Below are 27,389 nucleotides of genomic sequence, written 5' to 3'. Positions count from 1 at the left end.
AGTTAATGGCTATTGACAATTTAAGAAAATTAACTAGGGTGACCAGGGGCCAAGCCGCATTCTGTGCTCCTCCAAATCATTTGCCCAAGTTAAAGTCATAGTAATTATTGCTAGTTAATCTGCAATTAGCTGCCTGGCTGTCCTTGTTTAAATTTGAGCTCCATCTTGTGGCCATGCTAATAACTGCAATTTGAACCATTAAACTTTTGATTTTTTTTAAAAAAATATTATTTATTTGTTACATTTATATAGCCACTCATCTCATGTAGTAACTCTGGATAGTGTTTGCAATAAAATAAGATTAGATAGATAGATAGATAGATAGATAGATAGATAGATAGATAGATAGGTAGGTAGGTAGGTAGGTAGGTAGGTAGGTAGGTAGGTAGGTAGGTAGGTAGGTAGTAGGCAGGCAGGCAGGCAGGCAGGCAGGCAGGCAGACCCATGTAAGGTAAAGACTTGACTCTTTCCTATTGACATTTGATGAGTTAATTCTATTTACATCTTTAAGCAAGCCAACCTGATTTGCATTTCTCATGCTATAATGTGAATTAGAACTCAGTTATCTTTCAGGTTACACACTTTCCCAAGTATTACAATATTATTCTTGATAAAAAGCATTTTGGGAAGTGCAATGGCAATCCCACATTTCTGAGTTTGCTTCCTTGTGGGTAAATTAGGTTTGTATAAGTAATACAGCAAGAATATTGACTGGAAGTGAACGCTGAGACCACATTGCACCAGATTTATGTTATCTTCACTGGTTCCCAGTTCATTCCCAATTCCAATTCAGGAAGTTAAAAAGTAAAGCCTCTCACAATTTGGAATCACAATTGGCCTCTTTTTCCTTTACTTCCTTACCTTGGTATCCTAATCCGTAAAGCCAACATAGGCTTTGTTCTCTGTATTGTTTGCAAAGCCTGCTGTGGTCTTGCTAGTTTTGAGAGTGGTAACTTGTGCAAACTTGATTGGTTAAAAAAAATGTGGCACACCTTCTAGGTTGCTCAGGTTCCATATAGAGTGCCACGATTCATACTTTGAGTAATCCTGGCTTGAGGAAATCTTCAAAGGCATAGGGCAGGGGTAGGCAACATATGCTGACTCAGGAATTCTGGGAGTTGAAGTCCATGAGTCATAAAAGAGCCAAGGTTGCCTACCCCTGGCATAGGGCAAGGGCCCTTGTCTGCTTACCTGTGGCCAATGGTTACCTGGGAGCAGATCTCCGTGGTAGACATCTGTCTCTGGAATGCTCTGCCCCAGAGGGCTTGCCACTTTCTACCTTTTTGTATCAAAGCTTTGCAATTAATTATTAATTAATTAATTATTCTTCTCCTGGATTATTGTTTGGGATTTAAAAAAATATTATATTGTGATTTTAATATGTTGTAAGCCATATTGTGAAAACTCACTTTGGAAGGCTAGCATACATTAAATAAGGCAAAGTAAAACATAAAAACATACACTGGAAGTAGGTGCTCTATGTGGTAATTGGAGGCTAAAACATATAAGGAACGGTTGCTGGAATTTGGTATGTCTAGTTTAATGAAGAGAAGGACGAGGGGGGACATGATAGCAGTGTTCCAATATCTCAGGGGCTGCCACAAAGAAGAGGGAGTCAAGCTATTCTCCAAAGTGTCTGAAGACAGGACAAGAAGCAATGGATGGAAACTAATCAAGGAGAGAAGCAACCGAGAACTAAGGAGAAACTTCCTGACAGTTAGAACAATTAACCAGTGGAACAACCTGTCTCCAGAAGCGGTGAATGCTCCAACACTGAAAGTTTTAAAGAAGAGACTGGACAGCCATTTGTCTGAAATGGTATAGGGTTTCCTGCCTGAGCAGGGGGTTGAACTAAATGACCTCCAAGTTCCCTTCCAACTTTATTATTATTGTTGATCATCGCACAGTCAGCCAGATGTTCAGACTGGATTTGGCATTTTGTCTACCAATCGAGTCCTTATCCAGGACCTGGGATAGGCAGATGTGGATGTTTTTTTTTATTAAAAGTTTTTTAAATTTTACAAAAACAAACCCCCTCCCCATACCCCCCCACCCTCCCTTACCCTCCCCCACCTCCCCAAACCTCCCAAACCCTCCCCCGACCTTCCCAGAGCTGAGTACAGGCTTAATTAAAATTTTTCAAAAAAAGAAAAAAAAACTTATAAATCCTCATTAAAGACATTATAATATACTCTAAACATTTTCTAATATCATACTTATATTATTATAAACTCCCTCCAAAACACAAATTTAAACATTACTTTCTTTGAATATCTATACCTACAATATAAAATCTAATCTCTCCCTCTTTCTTTATCCTAAAACAGAAAAATAAACATATAAACCTTCATTATACCATTAAAGCTAAATACTCTTTAAATAAACTAAATACTTAAACTTAAACTTCTTATCTAAAATTTTCATTCAATCTCCATAATCTTCTCTCCTATCAAAAGAAAAACTTAAGAAACATATAAATCCTAAACAAATCTAGATACATTTAGTTAAACAAATTATCTTCTCTTGAAAATATTAATAATAATAAAAAAAAATACCCAATCATTAAACACATTATAATATACTCTGAACCTTTTCATATCATACTTATGTTATTATCCATCATTCTTTATAAACTCCCTCCAAAACACAAATTTGAACGTTACTTAAAACATTAAAATTCCCTTTCTTTACTCTAAAACACAAAAATAAGCATATAAACATTCATTATACCATTAGGACTGGATACTCATTTAATTAGTTAAACTAAATACTTATATTTAAACTTCTTATCTAAAATTTAACTAAACAAATTAAGTTCTCTTAAGAATAATAATAATAATAATATTATCCATCATTTTATAATATACTCTAAACCTTTTCATATAACACATATTTAAACATTACTTAAGACATTTTCCAAAAACATTATAAATCTTACTTCTCCCACAATCTCAATAATCTAGAATTTTCATTCAATCTCCATAATCTTCTGTCCAATAGCCGGTTGGGTCCACTATAAACACAATCCTTATCAGTCTCTCCTGCCCATGAGCATCGAAAGAAATGCGTTAAAATCTGCCCTTGAAGATCGCTCCGAAAAATTTGTAAGTCCTGATTCTCCCACATACTCAGCAACCAGTACCTGTGAAATTTCCTCAACCTCCTTCTTCTGTTGATCTTTCTCTTTACGTTTATATGTTACTTTTTCTTTACATTTATATATTGCACAAGTCTCAGGAACCAATACCTGTGAAACTTCCTCAACCTCCTTTTCTTTGCGTTTATATGTTGGACAAGTTATCTTCTGGTCTTTCATCTCTTGTGAAACTTCCTTGAGCTTCTTCTGTTGATCCTTTTCTTTGCAATTATATGTTGCACAGGTTATCTTCTGCTCCTCCATCTCTACTTGTTGAGGCCTCTCATTTTTAATTAATATAGACTCTTCAGACTGCAATTCTGGCATTTGCTCCAAAGAATTTATAAATCCTACTTCTCCCGCAGATTCAAAAACCAATACTTGTGGAACTTCCTTAAACTTCTTCTGTTGATCCTTTTCTTTACAATTATATGTTGCACAGGTTGTCTTCTGCTCCTCCATCTCTAATTGTTGAGGCCCCTCAAACTGAAATTTCCCAATTTTCATAATTCTAAGCACTTCTGACTGCAATTCTGCCTTTTTTTCTTCCAAAACTTTAAACATGGTAGGTGATGATGACATACCCCCAGGACTGAAGTATAAAAATCTTTTGCTTTAGAAACAGTATTAAGACTATAACGTATCCCCAGGTAGCTCACCACCATTCCAGTCGGAACATCCCATCTAAACAAAATTTGTCTCTTTTTAAGTTCGTCTGCTAAAAAAGCAAACTCCTTTCTTCTTCTTAAAATTTTTGGTGGGATCTCCTTTAAAATTATAACATTTTGTGAAGCAATTTGAAACCTCTTCTTATAAAAAGCTTGTATAATTTCATTGCGCAGGGATCTTTTCCCAAAGTAAATTACCACATCTCTTGGCAAATTCTTTTGCTCTGCCACCACAGAGTTAACTCTAAATGTCTGATCAATTCCACTAAGTATTTCCTCTTCTTCTCTATTCAGAATCACAGCAAAGTCCTTTGCCACCATCTGTCTCAAATCTCCTTGCACAGACTCATGCAGACCTCTGATTCTTAAGGCATATTCCATTTGTTTATATTGAAGCATAAGAATTTCATCTTGAAAGTTTTTCATCTCTTTTTCCATACTTTCAAATTTTTCCTCCATCAATTCCACTTTTTCTACTACCTGTTCTACGCGAGAGTTCAACTTTTCAAGAACAGAGGCAACTCCTTTTAAAGTCAAAACTATCTCTTGCCTCAAGGTCTTATTATTTTCCTCTAAAATCTCCTTCATTTCTCCCCTAATTTGAAGTATAACATCCCCCATCATATCTTGCAAGTCCTTCACCATTGTTGACTGTGGCAAGGAAGAAGGTGAAACTATTAATTTAGGTTGTTGCCCTGATGATAACACCGAAGAAGAAGCCACCTTGGAAGCTGTAGAAATTACTGGACGCTTTGGAGCCATCTTAAAAAAAACTTTACTCCTTCTTAAAAATTACAAAAATTGAGCTTCCGGTACGGAGCGACAGCGATGGCGGCTATCCTCTAGCCGTCCAGCTGGGAAAGTGTCAGAGCCGCGGAGCGCAGCGTGCACCAGCTGGCCCGCGGCTCGGAATTCCCTTCCCGGGCAAAGGGAAGGGACAGAGAGTGCAAGAGTAGAGGTAGAACCCCTGAACCCTCTCTGGATTTAATTCTAGAGGGGTGAAAGGAGTGTTCCCTTGGAGCTCTTGCTGTCTCCGCCTCCCAGCTGTTTTTGCTTCCTAGGAAGCAAAAGAAACTGCCGCTTCTATCTCCGTGCTTATAGAGAGTTGGTGAGTAATTCTTAAAAAACGGACAGAGCAGTTTAAAGGATTTTTTCTTATATAATTTAGGTGTTTATTTTTTTTATTTAGTTCTGATTATTTCTCCCTTTTTTTATTACTGTGGAGAAGGAATTAAGATGGCGTTTTGAAAGTGACGGAGTTTTTTTTCCCTTGTCTTTTGTTTCACTTTCTCCTTTTAAGGACTGGACTTTACTTTTGCTTTTGGTATTGAATCCTCTTTTTTGATTTTTTTTTCTTGGTCTTTTTTCTCTGGATTTTTAAGGATTATAGTGTTTCTGCTGCCTCTTTTAAAAGTAAAATTTTCTCTCTTTCCCCCTCATCTCTTTTTTTTGGGGGGGAAAGGGAAGTGAGAACTGTGTCATTTAAAATGGCTTCAAAGAGACAGCCGCCTTCTACAACATCCAAGGTGATTTCCTCCCCTATAACTTCTACTGCACAACCACAACAACAACTTAAACACGCACCACCGGCACAGCCACCACCCTCCCCTCCTTTGCCTGGACTTTCAGCACAAGAGGCTAGAGGTATAATGGGAGAGGCTGTAGCTCAAATGAGAGAGGAAATGAAGCAATTTACTACACAGCTTAAATCAGAAATTAAATCTGACTTCAAAGAAGAGATAAGTGGGATAAAGGATCAATTGGAAAATAACAATAATATTTTGCGACAAGATATACTTGCAGCAGTCTCAGGTTTGGCTACAGTGGTGGTTAAGCTGGATGCAAGACTCGAGGAAGTTGAAGATAAAGTTGACTCCTTTGATGATAAAATTCAAGATGTGGAAAGGAAGGTGGAGACTTCACAAGAAGATATTCTGATGTTTCAGTATAGGCAGATGGAATATGCCTTGAGGATTAGAGGCCTCAAGGAAGATATGAATCAAGATCTGATGGAGGTGGTCCTTACTGATTTGGCTGTGGTTTTGGATATGGACAAAGGAGAATTACGCAGAGAAGTTGAAAAAGTGTATAGGCTTAACTCTTGGATTGCTAAGCAGAAAAATTTGCCTAGAGATGTGGTGATTTATTTTACGAAGAAGCCTCTGCGTAAATGTATAAGGGGACTTCAATGTCAATGGTATGGGATGCAGGGAAAGCATTTATGCGTGGGATTTTGATAAAAATGAATAACTGTCATAAGCAAAAACAGATTCAGAAACGTAAAGAATTGGAAGATGAAATTAAATTAAAAGAAAAGTCTTTGATTTTAAATCCTTCTGATGAAAGTATTAAAGAATCCTTAAAGTTGTTAAGAACACAATTTAATATGTTGTTAGCAGATCAAGCTGCAACCAATTTATTGTTTATGAAACAAAACACATTCTGTAATGCTAACAAGCCAGGGAGATGGTTGGCTTATCAATTGAGAAAGAAACAGAGACAGAGAACAATAGATAAAATAAATTACAAGGGTAAATTAGTTTCTCAGAAGGAACTGATTAAGAAATCTTTTTTGGATTATTATCAAAAATTATATAAATCTACTAATGTGCAAATTTTAGAGATAAATAAATACCTAAGCGAGGTTAGTTTCCCTAAATTGACAGAGGATCAGAAACATGAAGTTAATGGTTTAATTACTAAGGAGGAAATTTCGCTAGCAATTCAACAATTGAAACCAGGGAAAGCACCGGGTACGGATGGGTTAACAGCTGTTTATTATAAAGCCTTATTGGAGGAGATGACTCAACCATTAGGTGATCTTTTTAATGGCATTTTACAGGGTCAAGAGATTCCTCCCTCATGGCGTACTGCTTTTATATCATTGATTCCAAAGGAAGATCAAGATCTTACTTTACCAAAGAATTATAGGCCTATATCTCTTTTAAATGTGGATTATAAGATATTTGTAAAAATCTTAGTAAATAGGCTTATGAGGGTTGTGCACCACCTTGTGCATAAAGATCAATCTGGGTTCATAACTGGAAGGTACATGAAAAATAATGTCAGACAAATTATTAATTTATTAGAATATTTAGATAAAAACAACCAAGTTCCTGCAGGGTTGATATTTTTAGATGCTGAAAAAGCCTTTGATCAATTGAATTGGCATTTTATGTTAAGAGTAATGGAAGAGATGAATTTTGGTGAAAAGATATTGCAAGCTCTTATGGTAATATATCAAAAACAAACGGCACAACTTATCGTTAATGGAGGCTTGTCAGAGGTTTTTACAATAGAGAAAGGTACTAGACAGGGTTGCCCACTATCACCGTTGCTGTTTGTCTTAACACTGGAAATACTGTTGATCAAAATTCGAGAGTCGCAGGAAATTAAAGGAATAGAAGTTAATAAAAAAGAGTATAAGTTAAGAGCTTTTGCGGATGACTTGGTCATCACTTTGTCGCAACCTACTTATTCTGTAGTAAAATTATTACAGTTGATTCATAATTATGGTTTGGTTTCGGGTTTTAAGATTAATGTTAATAAGACTAAAATTCTACCTAAAAATATGACTAGTCGGGAGAAGCAGACTTTGGTTAATTTGACGGGCTTTGAAATTGTTAATAAGGTAAAATATTTGGGGGTGATGTTATCTGTTTCTAATGCAAAATTATTTAAAAATAATTATGAAAGGTTGTGGGTTAGGGTACAGAGAGACTTGAAGAATTGGGAAAAGTTGCAATTATCCCTCATGGGAAGAATTGCAGTGATAAAAATGAATATTCTACCCAAGTTTCTCTTTTTGTTCCAAATGATACCGATTTTGAAGAATGAGATCAATTTAACTGAGTGGCAGAAAGGCCTTAATAAATTTATTTGGGCAGGGAAAAAGCCAAGGGTTAAGTTTAAAATTATGCAAGATTTCCGTGAGAGGGGAGGACTCAAGGTGCCGAATTTGAAATTATATTATGATGCGGTGGTTTTAACATTAGTTAGTGACTGGGTAAATTTGACAAATTCTGATATACTTCACCTAGAGGGATGGAATCTACTTTTTGGGTGGCATGCCTATTTAATATTTAATAAAAAAATGGATTGGGCTTTTAAATCTCATATCTTAAGAACTTCTTTACTTAGGGTTTGGAGAAAATATTATAAAAGTGATTTCAAAGTACCATTATGGGCTATACCTTGGCATGCAATAGAAGGAATAAAAAGAGGGGTTAAAATGGATATGGTGTCTTATAGACAGTTACTTAAATGGGATGGACAAAACTGGCAGTTAAAATCACGGGAAGAGTTAGCACAAGAAAATATTATTTATTCTTGGTTCCAATATAGGCAATTATCAGATAGATGGAAGATGGACTGTAAGGTGGGTTTTCTCAGAGAAGATGAAAATCTTATTAAGCAAGTGAAGGATCAAAGACAAACCCACATTAAGAGGATTTATGGGGTTTTAGTTGAATTGGATTCAGAAACGGAACTAATTAAAGATTGTATGATTAGATGGGCGCAGAATTTTGGTGAGCCAGTTCCATTGGACACCTGGGAAACTATTTGGGTGAGAAATGTCAAATTTACACAAGCACAGAACTTAAGGGAGAATTTTTATAAAATGTTTTATAGATGGCACCTTGATCCACAAAAAATGTCTTTTATGTACCCTGACTTACAACCTAAATGTTGGAGATGTGGTTGTATGGACGCTACTTATTATCATATTTGGTGGTCGTGCAGAGAGATAAAAGCATTCTGGATTAAGATATGGTGGAATATCCAGAGAATTTTTAAAAGGAGGGTAAAATTTACTCCACAATTATTTTTGTTAGGTATAGTTATTGATTGTGATACAAAGGAGGTTATATTGATGTTAAATTTGATTACAGCTGCGAGGCTGTTAGTAGGACAATATTGGAAGAAGGAATCTTTGCCTACATTGCAGGAATGGTTTCTTAAAGTGTCTCATTTGGCGGAAATGGCAAAGATTTCGGCTTTCTTAAAGGGACAAACGCAAGAGAAATTTCTTGCTGTTTGGGATAAATGGATAAAATTCATACAATTTAAATTTGATATAAAAAATACTATATAGTTTTTTCATAATTTTTAACTCTATATATATATATATTTTCTATTTTATATTCTCTTTTTTTATAAATATAAATTTTTTTAACTTTTTTTTAATTAAGCCTATATTCTGCTCTGGGAGGCCCTGGGGGGGGAGGGGGGGTTTGGGTAGGGGTGGGGGAAGGGGGGTTTTGTTGGGTAATGTTTGTTTTTTATTTGTATATGTTGCTTTTTGTTTTTGTATTGTCTTTTATTTTCTGTAAAATTTATAAAACTTTTTAATTAAAAAAAAATTACAAAAATTAAGCAAAAAAGAATAAGAAATTAACTTCATAAATTAAAAAAAAACCCTTCAAGAGGGGATCATTATGATAAAAAGAAAGGCGTTCAAAAGAAAAAGAAAAGAAAAAGGAGAAGAAAAAAAAATTAAATAGAAAAAATCCATTCCATTTTTTAAAAGTACCACAAAGTACAAAAAACAAAACACAAAAATTAAACAAAAATAATAATACTAACACTCCATTCCAATCATAAAAAAAACAAAGAAGAAAAAAGGAAAGGAAAAAAAAGAAACACCAAAAAGCCTGCCGGTCACCATTCTAGCTTCCGGAAAAAAAAAAAAAAAACACTGAGAGGCTTGCCGATCGCCATTTTACTTTCCCTTTCAACAAAATAAAAAATAAAAAGAGGGAGTATAAAAATAAAAACAAGTCTTAAAACTTAAAATCCAAATAAATCAAAGAAAGCAAAAACTAGATCCTCTACTCAGCTCTGTCCGTTTATAAAAAAACCTCACCAGTTCACTTTAATCACGGAGGTGGTTGCAGCGGCTCATTTTGTCTCTGAGGACAAAAGCAGCTGGGAAGCGGAGACAGTCTGAACTCCGCGGGAGCACTCTTTTCACCCCCCCCAAAAATACTTGGGGGGTGCATAAGAGGCTCTACCGCTATTCAGACAACTCTCTGCCCCCCCTTTGCCCAGGAGGGGGTCTTTGAACCGCTGAACAGCTGATGTCTGCTGTTCATAGCGATTCTTACACTTACCCAGGAGGCCGGCTACAAAGTAGCCGTCATCGCGCGGCAGATCCACCGGCCAGATGTGGATGTTTGATGGTATTACAGATATCGTCACAGGATGGAAGCAGTTCCTAATAAGGCCGCCTTTTGCAATTGACTAATGGCGAATTTGCCAATGCCAATGGTGTTCAAGTGGTGCTCCAGTTGTTTTGGGATTGCACCTAAGGAGCCTATTACTATTGGTACTACCCTTGCTTGCTTTTGCCACAGTCTTCTATTTCTATTTGTAGGTCTTTGTATTTTGTTATCTTCTCCAGTTCTTTCTCTTCTATTCTGCTATCTCCAGGCACTGCCACATCCACTATCCAGACTTTTTTGTCTTTCTTATCGACAATTGTTAAGTCTGGGGTGTTATGTTGCAAGTGCTTGTCTGTTTGAATTCTGAAGTCCCAGAGCAGTTTAATTTTATCATTTTCTATGACTTTCTCTATTTTATGATCCCACCAGTTTTTGCTTACAGGCAAATGATATTTTTTGCAGATCTTCCAATGCACCATTGTTGCTACTTTGTCATGCCGCTGCTTGTAATCAGTCTGTGCAATCTTCTTGCAACAGCTTACCAAGTGGTCCACTGTTTCTTCAGCTTCTTTGCATAGGCGGCACTTACTGTCTTTTGCTGTCTTCTCAATTTTGACTTTGTATGCATTTGTCCTTAAGGCTTGGTCTTGTGCAGCCAGAATTAGTCCCTCGGTCTCTTTCTTCAATTTTCCTGCTCTTAGTCATTGCCAGGTTTTATTATTATCTGCTTTCCCAGCTATTTTTTTCATGTATTGGCCATGTAGTGCTTTGTCTTCCCATGCCTCTATTCTGTTCTTCATTTGGTCTTTCTTGTAGGCCAGTTTGGTCTCTCCAGTAGTTAGTAAGCCTTCCTGATATACTAATTTCAGTGCATCTTCATCATTGTTCTTCAGATATTCTTCCAAAGCCATTTTTTCTTCTTCAACCATCTGATGTACTTGTAGCATTCCACGCCCACCTATTTGCCTTGGTAGATAAAGTCTATCAATGTCACTGCGTGGATGAAGGGCATGATTCATTGTCATTATTTTTCTGGTCTGCCTATCCATTGCTTTTAGTTCTGCTTGAGTCCAGTCCACTATTCCAGCTGTGTACCTAATGACTGGGATTGCCCAGGTGTTGATTGCCTTTATGGTATTTCCTCCATTGAGTTTGGACTTTAAGATCTTCTTCACTCTCTTGATGTATTCACCTCTAATCTTTTTCTTGACTTCAGTGTGCTTGATGTTGTCAGCTTGAAGGATACCCAAGTATTTGTAGTACTCTTCCTCATCCAGACTCTTAATGTTATTTTCGTGGGGCATCTTGATTCCTTCAGTTTTCACTATTTTTCCTTGTTTGATAGTAAGTGTGGCACATTTGTCCAAGCCAAACTCCATTACAATATCTTGGCTATATATACGGACAGTGTTGAGCAGCGATTCTATTTCAGATGATGTTTTTCCATACAGCTTCAGATCATCCATGTAAAGGAGGTGGGATAGTCTGGCAGATGTTTTTGATGTTTGATAGCCATGTCCTGAGTTATTCAGTATTGTTGACAGAGGAAACAGTGCAATAACAAATAGTAATGGTGATAATGAATCTCCTTGAAATATTCCTCTCTTGATATTAACCTCTCCCAGCTCTCACCATTGATCTGCAACTGTGTCTTCCATTGTGCCATCGATCTTTGCACAAATTTTCTGATGTTTCTACTGACTCCTGTTATTTCTAGGCACTTGATTATCCAATCATGTGGCAGAGAGTCAAATGCCTTTTTGTAGTCAATCCATGCCACATTCAGGTTGGTCTTCCTTCTCTTGCAGTTTTCCAAGATCATTTTGTCTATTAGGAGTTGATCTTTTGTTCCTCTGCTATTGGGGCGGTTTCCTTTCTGCTCAGGTGGAAAGAGATTGTTTTCAACTAGATGCTGTTGTACTGCATCAGCTACCACACCAGTTAGTAATTTGAAAGTTGTTGGTAAGCAGGTAATTGGCCTGTAGTTGCCTGGTGTTGCCCCTTTTGCTGGATTTTTCATTATTAGGTAGGTTTTCCCAGTTGTTAGCCACTTTTCAATTTCTCCTCCTTGTAGTATATTGTTGAACTGCTTGGCAATGAGTGGGTGTATAACAGTTAGATGTTTCAACCAAAACCCATGCAGTTCATCTTCACCTGGTGCTGACCAATTTTTGATTTTCCTTGCTCTTTTTTCTACCATTTTTGTTGTTATTACTAGTTCTTTCATTTCAACTTCTGTTTTATTTGCATCCACCTCTTTTAACCAAGCCGCATCCTTGTTGTATTTCTTTGGGTTATCCCATATCTGCTTCCAGAACTGCACTGTTTCTTCCTTGTCAGGTACTGACTGATTCCTTGCAGTTTCTCCATTGATGGATTGGTAGAAACGTTTCTGATTGGATTGAAATTGGAGGTTCTGCCTATAGTTTGCAATTCGAGCTTCATATCTACTGATTTTCCTGGCTATAGCTGTTATTTGTTGCTTTATTATTTCCAGTGCTTCCTTGATCTTCCTTGTTTCTAAGTGGTATTTCTTGATTAGGTATTCTTTGGTCTTCTTGTTCTTCAGCTTCTTTTCTTTCATCTGTTCTAGCTTGCTTGCATGTGATCTTAACTTGCTGATCTTATTTTTTAGTCTAACCTTCCATTTTTCTGGTGCACTGTTTGTTTGTTTTTCTTTTTTGTTGATTTTGCATCCCAGGTATTCTGTTATAACTGCAGCTGTGCTGTACATTAGTTGGTTTGTTTCTTGCAGTGAATTGGTGCTTATACTTGATATTGCAGTATTTGCATCTTTTAATGCTTGTGCTAGCTATTTCTTTGGAACAAGCTTCAATGCAGGTAGCCTTATTCTGTTGTTTTTGTGCTGTTCTAGATGCTCAGTTATTCTTTGTTTCAATTCTTTTATTTCTTTAGTTAGAGGGTTTTGTTCTTCCTGAGGAAGAGGTGCCTGGTTTCCAAATGAGAACAGTTGTATATCTCTGCTGGATTCCTTCACTGCCAACTCCCCCTGGTTTGCCTCTACATTCTGAATTACTTCTGGTAAGGCTTTGATTTCTTTGCCCTGGGTAAACCTTTGCAGTTCGTCCAATTCTGTTTCTGTGAATACTTTATTTCGTGTTATAAATCGGCATTGATCTGCTAGTCTCTGTTCTGTTATTTCTGATTCTGGATGTTGTTCTTTCCAGAACTGGTGCATTCGTTTTAGATATCCTCATCTTGTTGGACTTGATCTGTAGTAACAGATCATTATTTCTTTGTTTTCAATCACTGTGTATCTGCGACGGGTAAACACCTTTTCTTCCAGTAGTTCTGCAGCTGCTGGCCCTGGTTGCTCAGCCAACAGTCCTGAGTCCTGTAACCCATTTTTCACCAGATATCCAGGAACTCCAATATCTAGCGCGGACCTTGTTAACCCGGGCGACGTCCGAGCCGGTATGGCATTCTGAAATTTACGTCTCACCATATTTTTTATGGGAGAGACACTCTTTGTCTGACTCCTCTGATGAGACCTGTCCAGTATGGTTGAACCTCTGGCATAGCTCTCATCTTCCTCAGAGTACACAAGCCCCACAACCACGTCAAGGTAGTGCCTCACTGGGGGTCAAGGTAGTGCCTCACTGGGGGTATTATTATTATTATTATTATTATTATTCTTCCCTATTTATTGACTGGGATCGTCCTGTTTGCTGGATCCACAGTCACTCTTACTGGCGGCACTTCAATCTGGAGTCAAAATCATCTTCATTCATGTCTCCTAATCAGGGATATGTCCCTGCTATCTTCTGTATATTCCACAATTAAAATATATATTCTGTATTCTGGCTGAGCTCAAGGGAAATATTGATTAGCGAAATGTACATCAAGTAGCATTTATATCAGCAGTATCCCATTGCTGCTAGCATCGGCATATGCACTGTGTTGGTTGGCTGCCCTCATTATGCCAATTAGGAAGCAGCTCATCCTCCGGTGCCAAGCTAATTTCAAACGAATGGGAAAAGACGGAAACCTTGCCAAGTGTGCCAAATTGTATTTTAACAGGACAATCATGAAGGACATTTGAGTAGAAAACCACTCCCCCATCCCATAGCTTTGGGGGATCCCAAGTAGGTTTGAATGTGCTGTCTCACCATCCAAAATGATTTTAAACTGCTAACCCTCAGTGAATGTTGAGATGGACGCAATCAGCTTTGTTTATAAAACAGTCCACAAACAAGAAGAAGCAATTGGTGTATTTGCACTATTGGGAAATTTTGAAGCAATCGCTAAAAAGGTTCCCTTTCAATGTGTTTGGACAACTTCTAAAATCCCCAGCTATTCTAGTCAATGCTAAAATTACCAGAGTGGTGATCCCAAAGTTTTGGAGGTCTACTGGCTTAGAGAAAGTTATGAGTCCCTCAAAAGTTGAGTCCTGATGATGTAGTGGATTTGACCATACAGTTTTCTTAGCAACAGTATAGATATAATACCGTCTTCCAAGATTTTTTTCCCACTTCCCAGTCTAGCATATGCTTCTGAAATACCATAGTAGTCTCTCATCCAAGTAATAACCAAGCCTCACCTGCTTAGCTTTCAAGGCCAGCTAAGATTAATCAGGAACCACCACCTGCTGATACATAAGTAGACCTATTTATTTATTAAATTTCAATGGATCTTATTTTCTAGGATATGTAGAATTCCTTCAGGTAGTCAAAGTCTGAAAGGAGCTTAGATGCTCTAATAAATTGGGATTGGATATACAGTATTTTGCATTGATTACAAATGCTATAAAGGTTGGAACCTATCTATGACAGATTCTATCTATCTATCTATTTATCTATTTATCTATCTATCTATCTATCTATCTATCTACCCACCTACCCACAACCTACCTACCTACCTACCTACCTACCTACCTACCTACCTACCTACCTATCTCATCTCATCTCATCTTTGGTAATATAAGTCTTCCTACATTTGCTGCAAGTTTCTAGGCCCCTGGGGAGAGTTTAATACTGAAGAGAAGCATTAGTGGAAGAAAATGTATTTCTACTCCTTTAGCACATAAGTGCATTCTCTGTACCTACATGATGAATTAGGTTATAGTACAACAACTTCCGTAAAATAAGCCAGGAAGCTTTTTTGCTGAATGGAAAACTCAACCTGGGAGTCAATGGCTTTGGGAGGGAGGTGGTGGTAGATTTAGTTCCCCAATTTTAATTCAGCAACTCATGACAAATGCCACAGATTCCCTCTTCCCATTTTCCTCATAACAAATAACCCTGTCATATAGATTACACCAAGAAAGAGTGCAACTCTCTCAAAGGCACCAAGAGTCTTTGAGGGCTAAAAGTGGACTAGAATCTTTCTAGAGCCAGACCAGCATTTTAACCTCTACACTACAATGGCTTTCCTAGCCCTATTCAGGTATTACACTTAACCACAAGAAATCCAAAGTGTAGAGTATCCTTGAACATCCTGTACATCCAAACTGAATATTTAGAGAAATCCAACTGTTACTTTAGAGAGATTCAAGTTAGCATCAAGGATGGAAAAAGTATTCTACTCACATCTGGCTCAATTTAGCAGCCCCCTCTCTTAATGTCCTAACTTAAGGGAAATAGAATTCCCATTTTGCCTAAGATATATACAAGAGAGAGAGAGAGAGAAATGCAAAATTAGTAGTTACAGTAATTTAAGTAGAAATTCAATACATCTCGCCTGTGTGCCTTTATTACTGTCTGGTAAATCTGTCCAGGTACTGTTAAATTGTGATGGGTAATAATCAGGATCCCCATTTTGCTTCCTTGAAATGCTTTGTTTTGAAACAGCAAAAATGGGACTGTGGTCCATAAAACAGAACCCACAAGGGTAGCTATTTGCATCAATGGCAAGATTAGGGGAAATTTTCAGTGTTTGGTTGTGGGATGTTATGATTTTGAGGATCACTAGTTAGATGATCAAATGAACATAATATTCTTCGTGGCATATCGTGACTGTTTGAATAAATGTCAAGCTATTTTGAAATAAATTTGACAATTTCATTGTATAGCACTTCTTTTTTTCCCCTAAACAATGATGTTCCACTTGAGTGCATGCATGTGGTGAAAATATAGTATCTTATTACATCTCTTAATTTAAGCCTTGAAATTGTAGTGCATTTATAAAACACAAGAGGGCAATGAAATAATAAGAAGGAAATATCTAATGTAGTAAGACACTATTCCCTGTAGCTTTCTTTAACAGGAATTCATCTAGACTAATGGCTCTTTCTGCTATCAATCAAAAGATACCATGGAGGTTTTTCCATCTTAATGAACTTTTTTTTAATTAAAAGCAGGAAAAATGCACACTGGGAAAAAATCACAAACAAAAGGTTACTTCATTGAAATCCTGCATAAGATCTCGGTGCACAGAGATTCCATTAACAAACCCTCATTCTGAAAGTACCGTACCTCTGGACCACAATTGTTTCATTTCCAAGCTAGAAGACATTGTTGCCATTTATTAAAGGAATGTTGACAGGGCTAGAACACTTTTGGATTTCTTGTTAGAAAAATGCTGTGATCCAGCAGAAGTCTGATAATAAAAAGTAGCCTCAAATCACACTTTCAAAAATACCTAAAATTAGTATTATTTACTCAAGAATGTAGTGGCGGCATCTAACCTCTTTCAACCAAGATTAGTTAAAACCAGTATCTCCTAGCCCCAGCTTAGCTAGAGTCTGCTGCCTTGTAATATCTTTCCTTTCCTTCCTTCCTTCCTTCCTTCCTTCCTTCCTTCCTTCCTTCCTTCCTTCCTTCCTTCCTGCCTGCCTGCCTGCCTGCCTGCCTTCCTGTTTTATAATGTTTGCTTTTTTACAGTTCTTGTGACCAATATACCTTAAATGGTATGCACTGCAAATAATATGCATTATTTCATTATTTTCCTATTGGCATAGCGCCACATTTATTTTCCCTGTGAAAAAGTAGGCACTGCTTAAAAAGTTATTTTTATATTTTTAGGACCCTGGAATATGTTTGACTTTTTAGTTTTTAATTATTTATGGATGAATGAATTCCTGGCTAGAGGATTAGCAATCAAGCAAAATAATCACTTTTTAGCCCTTGGACGAAGATTAATTGTATTACCAAGCATGAAGCAAAATATTTTACAAATTATACTCTTATTTCAAAAAAATGTAGGTATCAATCCACATCTGTACCTGAGCATATACCATAGGTAGCCAATAGGTCTAAATACTTATCTGTATCAGAGCAGATGGTCTAGAGATGCAGTGTTAATACTGTCGTTGTCATAACCCTGTGTTGTCATGCCTTATAACAACCTCAATTCATATTCCAAACAAGAAGAATTTCAGGATAAGGAATTTCTCTTGTGAATTGTATATTGGCATTCTGATATATTATTTATGTATTTCTGAAATTTATGTCCAACTTTCCGCCAAAGATGCGACCAAAGGGGGTTAACAAGTTAAAAATAACAATGTGCATTACTACATAATTTAAAACATGCAAAGAGCACTGTGATAGGAAGTTTATTTTAGTCCCTCCAATCTAGCAGTTTAATAACATTATTTTTTTCATAGTTTCCACAAAAGTGGCAAATTTATTGAAACGTTATGATATGAATGCTAGCCCCAACTTAAAAGTTCCAAATATTGTGCACTTGGCAAAGGAGAATCAATCAATCAATCAATCTGTTTATTACAGCCGTAAGGCCAGACATAATCAAAATGTATAACAACAGTAGCAATTTTACTTCCATATTTACAGGATATAAAACCACCAAACAATCAATATAATATAATCCAAAATTCTCAAAATAAAACATCGTATTAATTTTTTTTCAGACCTTAATAATGGTGCGACGTATTGTGCAAATGGTGGCACAAAATTGGATAACCTGAATTGATATTTTTGGATCCTTATCCAAAAGTATCAATTTTAGATAAAATTCATATCCCCTGCCTGGAAATTTCTTCAATATCAGATATATAAAAATCTGTCTAGAGTTTTTATATAAAGAGCAATGAAGCAACATGGCTGGCTCAGGAATTCTGGGAGTTGAAGTCCACGAGTCATAAAAGAGCCAAGTTTGCCTACCCCTGGCTTAGAGTTTCTATAGAGCCATCACCACATGGACACAACCAAAGGTGCATAGGAATGCCTTAAACCGTCCAAAAAGGACTGCCGAGGGCAATGCATCCAGCCTGGCTAAGGTGAAGCAAAGGAGAATGTTTTATTTGTTTACTGCAATTGAGTGGTTTAGGCAGTGCTTTTTTTCTTTTTTTTAAAAAAAAAAGGTGCCGGAACTCACACACGTCATACAACCCGCCTTGCCTACCCTACAAGGTTCCATCCAAAAAAGGTGCCGGAACTCCATTCTGGGCATTCTATGAGAAAAAAAGCCCTGGGTTTAGGATGCTGAATCATGGAAATTCAAGGGCTAAAGTCTATCTTTAGACATCAAAGTTCAGTAGGTGACTTTAAACCAGTGTTTCTCAACCTTAGCAACTTTAAGACATGTGGACCTCAACTCCCTACTGGGTGGGGAGTTCTGGGAATTGAAGTCAACATGTCTTAAAATGGCCAAGGTTGAGAAACATGGCATTAGACCTATCGCACTCTCTCAGTTCAACCTATTTCATGGGGTTTTTATTGTAGGAAGCATCGAAAAAGAGAATGTCATGTATGTCACCTTGAGCTCTGGAGGAAAAATGGGTAATAAATAAATGAATAAGTACATTTGTTTAGGTTGTCTCTGTGTAATTAACTTTGTTCCATCCAAATACATCTCATCGGGTACTCACTGAAGTATGTTGCCAGTAAGGCTAAGAACATTAATTTTATTTGTATGAACACTTGAGATTGGCTTTCCTATAGCTGGGGCTTTCCAGATGTGTTGCACTTCAAATCCCATAATATGTGGCTGGCTAGTGATCATAGGAATTATCTCCAGGACATACAGAATGTAGTATATCAGAGAACATTGGGGAAGAAATAGCAAACTGAAGATGACTCCATATAAAAGCGGAACTGACAATTGCAACAGAATGAACAGTCAGCGTGCAGATCAGCTCTTTGTAATTCCTTTTCTTGAGCATTTGTGGACCTGAGAACATCCACAAGTGCTCTCTTGTGAAGAGATCACAAGATATTGGTCTCTGGTGGTTTAACAACTCTGGGAGATGAGGGGTTGTCACTGTTGCTCAAACCATGGTTGACGTTTATCGAGATTCTCAATCATCTAGGTCATGGTTGTCCCAAAGATGCTTTTTCCAAAAAGGCAACTGGACTTTTTTTTGGGGGGGGGGTTCTTTGGAAAGGAAAGTTAGAACTGAAGAAGCTTCTTGGATAAGAAGCAAAATATTTTCTGAAAGTTATTAGAAAAGGAAGTATGCCTATTGTAGGGAGGGAGGTAACATTAGTCTCAACCCAGTGTTTTCTTGAATAAAACCACAATATATTCTGTAACATTCCTAGAGTGCTATTATTCTAATTTGCACAAAAAGAATGTTCTGAAGTGATCTCTCAGGCCTATGTAATAGTTTAATTATCTGGAAACAACATTTTGGGCACTAATTACAGAATTGTGCTATCCACCCATATCTGCAATTACAATTCTTGACTATTAGAATGCATGTCATAATAATACTCACATATGCAAATAAATTGTCTTTATTTGCATATGTGAGCTTTAGAATCTGTAATTGTAATAGGTGGGGTTGTCAACTGGGACCTATTTCTATGATTAACATTAATTGAACAATATAGTGCTTTAGCATTCTGATTTGAATAATTTTTAAACAAATACCACAAAGCTACTAATTGGGTTTTTTTTAAAAAAGAAAACCCTGTTTTTAGCAATTAAATATAAATAGGCCTTGTTATTGTGACAGGATATCTTTGAATTATTTGCAGACCAAATCTAAATCAGATAAGACAAGGAAAGGGCAGGATCAGTCCTTGGAGAGAGTCATGTGCTACATGACAGTAGATAAATCCAGGTTGAATCCTAACAGGAGAGATTATTGTTGATGATTAATTCAGAGGTTTGAAAGGACATAGTCTGGCGTAAGATGTTGCAAAGTGGTTTCAATGAAAACTCTGTCAAGCTTGCAAAGGCCAAATGAGGCATCTTTATATGAAACAAAACAGACATTTTCTGTGATGTTTGCTGCGAATATGAGAGCATCTATCTCTGTGAGGTTCAAGAGGCTGCTTGTGTTTTCCATGGCAAGGTTTATGATGTAGTCCCAAAGATGCTTTTTCACGAGGCAACTGGACTTTCTTGTTTTTTTTCTTTGAAGACGTTTTGCTTCTCATCCAAGAAGCTTCTTCAGCTCTTGGATGAGAAGCGAAAGAAAAAACAAGAAAGTCCAGTTGCCTCATGAAAAAGCATATTTGGGACAACTGTGACCCGGATGACTGAGAATCTCCATAGACACTTATAGTAGAGTGTTTCTCAACCTTGGCAGGTTTAAGATATATGGACTACAACTTCCAGAATTCAGACAGCAGTTGAATTCCATGCATCTTAAAGTTCCCAGATTGAGAAACACTGGTGTAGAGACTTGTGGTCAGGGCAGCATTAATGTTCTTTCTGACAAATCTGTTAAGGGTTTAGGGACACTTTTTCTGCTGTTGATCTTCCCCCCTTTATAAACACCTTGGGCAATACCTTCAGGAATTTTAAACTCCTGGTAATCCAGTTCCACACTAGAGTCATTCAAAAGCTGAAGCTCCCATGTGACAAGCCAATATGTGTGGTCCAAGGATGATAAGACATTGACCACAAAATTGTCATTCTTAATGAAGAAGTAACCCAAGTTGAGGAAAATATGAGTACAGTAAACAGGGGCTAGATTGACCAAAAGGTGCTCTATCCAAACCTTCACCACGATTCATGATCCTGTTCTTGCTTGACATTGTCCATCCTGGGCTCACACATTCCAAGATCTGAGGAAAAAAGATGTCTTGTCATTAGCTAGCTCAATATCTGGCTATTTCAACAAGCTGTATTCTGGTTTGGGGCAAGATATGGCAAGATGGTTGCATGTGATGCATTTATAAAGCCTAATAAAAATCTATACAGGGAGCCATTATTCAGTAATTATTGGAAGAAAAATAGCAGCAACAGCTCATTTTGGTTAAATAAATAAAAGTGCAGCTTTTTACCCCAGCTACCATTTTTTCTGGATAACTATGCTATAGCTAATATAAAATGGATACCGGTTTTGGTTCTGCTTTTAATTTTTGTCTTTTGTAAAGATGTAAAACAACATGTGACTCTCAGATGAAGAACAGTCTAAAAATATAGCAACAGCAACAATCAGAGCATGTTGCCTTAATGAAAAGCACAGAGAGCATATCTAGAATTATTGAAATATGAAAACTGTTATGTCCTGAGCCTGTGCAAGCAGGCTCGGGGCATTGCAGGCGGTCCCGGGCAGGTGCAAGCTGCCCGGGACCAGACAGGCTGTCGCCAGTACTTGTGCGCATGCGCAAGTGCTGGCGTGCCAAAAGTTGCAGATTGACCCTATAAAAGAGGCCGGGAGTTCTGGGCGTTGTCGGCGTCTTGTACCTAGTATGCTGAACTGAAATAAAGAAGTTTCCTGAGAACTACAACTGCTTCTCGTGTCTTGCCATTTCGCGTAGGACGCAACACTGGTGATGAAGGTGGGATGACTTACATCAACAGAAGAAAGGTGTAAGCTTACCCGAGTGAGTCCTGAGCGGCAGGAACGGCGTTGACTCGGCAGCTACCCGCCAATTCAGCAAGCATCGGGGGTAGGCTGGCTGATAGACCCTTCCTTTCTACAAAATGGCAAAAATTGGAAGGCTTTCGGAATTCGACGTCTCACATCCGGAGAGGTGGGAGTCCTACGCAGCCAGGGTGGAAAACTATCTCAAGGTAAATCAAGAAAGGGAAGATAGTTTAAAGGCTGCCACCCTGCTGTGCGTTTGCGGTCAAGACGCATTCGAAATCGCTGAGAACATTGCAGCACCTGTTCCTCTAGACTCTGTCAGCTACGCAGATCTAAAAAAGCTACTAAAGGAGCACTTCCAGCCCAAGTTGTCCGTCATCGCGTGGCGCCACACCTTCGAACAGAGGGATCAACAACCCGGAGAATCGGCCAAAGAATACATTGCCGCGCTGAGAAAAGCCGCTAAAAACTGTGATTTCAAGGACCTCGAAGAACGACTGAGAGACAGATTTGTATGCGGACTAAGACATAGAGAGTTACAGCAGAGACTTTTTGCCAAAGAAGACTTATCATTCCAAGATGCCTTGAGAGAGGTCACTGCAGAAGAAGCAGCGGGTGGCGCCATCAAGAACATGCGGCCGATCAGAAGCACTCCAGATACTGCGTCCGTGCACCAGGAAGGAGTCCAAAGGAATTCTGAGGAGGATCCTGACGATGAAGTGGACCGTCTCTACCCCACAAAGGAAGGGAAACAGAAAGGAAGCTTTTCAGCTCTCCCCAAGTGTCTCGGTTGTGGAGGTCGCCACAAGAGAACCGACTGCAAGTTCCGCTCCGCTATCTGCAGAGCATGCGGAAAACAAGGACACATTGCAGCTGTGTGCCTGGGCCGTCAGAAGGTACAACCTCAGGAGGAATTGCGCCTGAAAGGTACCAGGGTTCCCAGCCAAAACAGGGTGGGGTTTTGCACTTCGTGAAGAAGCATCTATAGGACAGGCACACACAAGCCCATTAAGAAAAAGCTGTCACTTAAGGTGAAGCTACAAGGGATTCCATTGGCTATGGAACTGGATACAGGGTCTGCACTTTCGATCATTTCCATGCAAACGTTCAGGAAGATTTGTTCTGGTAGCGGAACTCAGGCCAAGCTGAGGCCTTCTGACATTGTGTTAACAGATTTTCAAAACTCCAGAGTGTGTGTTAAGGGGGAGGCCACCCTTAACGTACAGTATAAGGATTTTGAAGGTCCACTGGATCTAATAGTAGTAGGGGGTGAACGAACGAGTCTCATAGGACTTGATTGGTTTGAGGCCTTGGGAATACACGTCACAGGGCTCAATAGTCTGCAAACGCTTGACCTACAAGAAGTCTGCAAAGAATTTGCAGATGTTTTCAGCCCCCAGCTGGGCACATTCAAAGGACCCCCTGTGTCATTAAAACTAGACCCCACTGTCACTCCCATTAGAATTAAAGCAAGAAGGGTCCCTTTTGCTTTTAAAGGTAAAATTGACACTGAGTTGGACAAACTGATTCAGCAAGGAGTTCTAGAACCTGTTGACTCCAGTCCCTGGGAAACCCCCATTGTCACTCCTCTCAAGGCAAATGGGGACATTCGCATCTGTGCTGATTACAAATGCACTCTGAATAAGGCATTGCAGCAACATGCCTATCCTGTTCCTGTGGTCAGTCATATTCTGGCCTCCCTCAAGGGGGGGGGCATGTTTTTGCAAAGCTTGACCTAGCTCAGGCGTATCAACAGCTGCCTATTGATGATGATGCTGCTGTAGCTCAGACCATTGTGACCCATAGAGGAGCATTCAAGGTGAAGAGGCTACACTTTGGAGTAAATGTCGCTCCTGGAATTTTCCAAAGCGTAATGGAAAACACACTACGGGGTATACCAGGGGTTTGCCCCTATTTTGATGATGTCTTAATTGCAGGAGACTCTACACACAATCTAGCTGAAAGATTAAGGGCTGTCCTGTTAAGGTTCAGGAAAACGGGCCTCAAGCTTAAGAAGGACAAATGTAAAATTGGGTGCCTTCTACTGATTTTCTGGGATTCAAAATTGATGCTACTGGGATTCACCCTGCTGAATCCAAACTGAAAGCTATTATGCATGCTCCTAGGCCAAAGTCTAAGGCTGAACTACAGGCTTTTCTGGGCCTTCTGAATTTCTACAATTCCCTTCTTCCACATAAGGCTAGTATAGCTGAGCCTCTTCACAGGCTATTGGACAAACAGGCAGTGTGGCAGTGGTCACAAAAACATGAAGCAAGTTTCAATGAGGTCAAGGCCTTACTCACTTCTAACAGTGTACTTGCACATTTCAATGAATCCCTTCCTGTGTGCATCGCTTGTGATGCTTCTCCTTATGGGGTAGGAGCTGTACTAAGCCACCCCAGGTCAGATGGAACTCAGGTTCCTGTTGCATATTACTCCAGAACCTTGTCTTCTGCCGAGCGTAATTATGCTCAAATAGACAGGGAGGCTTTAGCTGTTGTTGCTGGAATTAAAAAATTCCATGATTTTTTATATGGCAGGCATTTTACGGTCTTCACTGACCATAAGCCTTTATTGGGACTGTTTACCACACGTAAGCAAACTCCCCAAATCATCTCCCCCAGAATGCTAAGATGGTCTATCTTTCTTTCTGCCTATGATTTCTCCCTAATTCACAAACCTGGGAAGGAAATGGGCCATGCTGATGGCCTCAGTAGGTTACCCCTGCCGGTAATAGAAGCTGACCCTGCACCAGCTACCAATCTCCTCTCCATTCAGGCCTTGCCCGAGTCTCCTTTAAATGCCAGGGATGTAGCCGCTGAATCAGGCACAGACCACACACTTTCACGTGTCCTTTCTTGGGTTTTATCTGGATGGCCAGAGAGCTCTCCTGGCACTGAGTTTCAGAGTTTCTGGTCTAAAAGGAATGAGTTGTCCACCTTCCAGGGTTGTCTGCTTTGGGGAAGCAGAGTTGTCATCCCTACCTCAATGAGGACTAGGGTCTTAGGTTCCCTCCACGAGGGTCATCCTGGCATTGTACGCATGAAGGCGCTTGCGCGCAGCCATTTGTGGTGGCCTGGGTTAGATAGAGACATTGAAGCTAAGGTGCACGTATGCCACCTTTGCCAACGTTCGCGCCCCAAAATGCCCCAAGCTCCTGTACATAGATGGGAGGAAACACAGTCTCCATGGTCTAGGGTGCACATTGACTACGCTGGGCCCTTTTAGGGTCAATTCTTCTTGGTCCTAGTTGACAGCCATTCAAAATGGCTTGAGGTTGTACCTGTCTCTTCCACCACCACTGCAAAGACTATTCAAGTACTGAGGGGGATTTTTGCTGCACACGGGCTTCCAGACGTCCTCGTGTCTGACAACGGCCCTCAATTCACTTCTTCCGAATTCCAAGCTTTCTTACAGGCTAACATGATTCGTCATGCCACCTCTGCGCCTTTCCACCCGTCCACCAATGGTATGGCTGAACGCATGGTTCGCATCACCAAGGACGCCTTGAAGAAAATTACCTACGGAGACTGGCATCACAGGTTGGCTGACTTCCTCCTTTCTTATCACACTACACCGTCCACTTCTACGGGGAGGAGCCCAGCTGAACTTCGTTGGGGGCGCAAACTGACTACCAAGCTTGACTGGTTGCATCCGGACAGACTGCCTTCTTCTTTCACACACCCCAGGGCACCTAGACAACTGCTTGTGGGTGCCCCGGTTTGGACTCGTAATTACGGGCCTGGTCATTCATGGGTCCCCGCTGCTATATCCAGGGTCACAGGTCCTCTGTCTTACGAGGTGTCCCTGGACAACAGTCATGTCCTGCGTCGACACATCGACCAGTTTCGCCCTAGACGGGACCTTCCTGCTGAGACTCCTGGGTCTTCTCTAGGGGGGGAGGGGGACCCCTTTGGGCAAAGGGAAGGGTATGGGCTGCTGCCCATCATTAATGAGGAAGCTACAGACAGCTTATCCCAAGATTCCGCGAGTGCTCCAAACAGGAATTCAAGGAGCTCAACTAGATATCAGGCATCAACGCCTACTCCAGCCAGGGAGTCACCCCGGGGGCATAATCACTACTCACCCGCATCACTCAGTACTCCAGTCAGGGAGAATACCCGGGAGCATCCCAATAAACCACTCCCCGCAAGAGAGCTGGCACACAATCCTTCTAGTTGGCCTGACACTACCCCTGTCCCTAGAAGGGGGCAAACATATAGGGAGGTGGTCGAGGAACCAAATCCCGACTACAACACCTCTGACTTCACTCAGGGGACAACTAAGTTTTGGGACAGCACTGAAAACCCCACAAGCCCAAGGGACAGACAACCTCCTGACAGGTCTTGGACGGACCTTGGAGGTTCTACAGAATCGCCCAACAGTGACAGTCACTTAGAGGGGCCAGAGAGCCTGCAGCCAGGCAGGACAACCAGGTCAAACAAGGAAAGAAGCCCTGGCCTGACGAGCCCGGTGGGCAAGCATGCAGGCCAGGCATTGGAGCACAGTCCTTGGGAACCACCAGGGTGTAATAAGGGGGACAGATACGCATCACCCCTCAGTCAAGGGGTACTTGGCAGGTACCCAGAGGTTAGGAGGTCACAGAGAGCCAGAAGATCCCCTAAGTATTTAGAGGATTTTGTAACTCTATCGGCAAAACAGAGTTAACAGAGAACATTCCTGTATACAGAGGAAATAGAACACTGAGATTGATGGAAGCAAAAGAAATGTTTGGTTTAAGGTAGTATGGCACTACACTCGCAATGGGTTTTGTGTTAGTATGACATGATCAATAGTCTTAACCCGGGGGGAAGGGGTGTTATGTCCTGAGCCTGTGCAAGCAGGCTCGGGGCATTGCAGGCAGTCCCGGGCAGGTGCAAGCTGCCCGGGACCAGACAGGCTGTCTCCAGTACTTGTGTGCATGCGCAAGTGCTGGCGCACCAAAAGTTGCAGATTGACCTGGGAATGGCCTATAAAAGAGGCCGGGAGTTCTGGGCGTTGTCGGCGTCTTGTACCTAGTATGCTGAACTGAAATAAAGAAGTTTCCTGAGAACTACAACTGCTTCTCGTGTCTTGCCATTTCGCGAAGGACGCAACAAAAACCATTGAAATTTTGAAATGTGAATCTCCTCAAGAATGGAATTCAAGAGTATCTCTTCTGCAGCTTTCTTGTAGATAAGCCTATATTAAATCAAGGGAAGGGAGGACAGTAGTCGTACCAATAAATCAGAGACCTGTTTACAATAAACATGACATTTTATGCTCACAGAAAATGAGAGTGTGGGTTTAAAATTCTATGTTAGCTCAGCTGTTCCATAAATAATAATAATGCATCATTTGAATGTTGTGTTTGCCATTTTAATTTATCTGCATCAAGCTGATTTGGTTAATTTGACTAATTAAATGCTGAATTCATGGCTGTCCCCCAGAAATATTGCACATATTTATGGATAGCCCTCAGCTGTCTTCTCCTTCCTCTACTAGACCTTTGCTGGGCGACAGGCAAAGGTGGTGTTTTAAAAGATGCTATGTTGCAGATTATATAATAAATAATGCTGAAGGTCAGAATGAGAAAGCTCTGACTCAAAGTGGATTGGGCATTATGTCAGCACATGACAACTCCATGCAACTTATGCAAGAACATGCTGGCCTTCTGGAGATTAGGCACCAAGCCATTCGTAAAATATTGTTTTATAAATGAGCCTCTGCCATTTGTATTTCTCAAATTCTTA

General features: G+C 39.6%; 1 protein-coding gene across 5 annotated transcripts in view; it reads left to right on the top strand.

Moving 5' to 3' along the window:
* The window catches only part of PHACTR1 (phosphatase and actin regulator 1), a 253,304-nt gene that overhangs the window by 79,875 nt on the left and 146,040 nt on the right, over window positions 1–27,389 (top strand). The gene's annotated exons all lie outside the window — the stretch shown is intronic.

This window comes from Crotalus tigris, unplaced genomic scaffold (assembly GCF_016545835.1).
Source record: "Crotalus tigris isolate CLP2741 ecotype Arizona unplaced genomic scaffold, ASM1654583v1 scf7180000017564.2150845, whole genome shotgun sequence".
Lineage (NCBI taxonomy): Eukaryota > Metazoa > Chordata > Lepidosauria > Squamata > Viperidae > Crotalus > Crotalus tigris.
The sequence above is the reverse complement of the archived record's forward strand: the minus strand, read 5'-3'. Positions and strand labels throughout refer to the sequence as shown.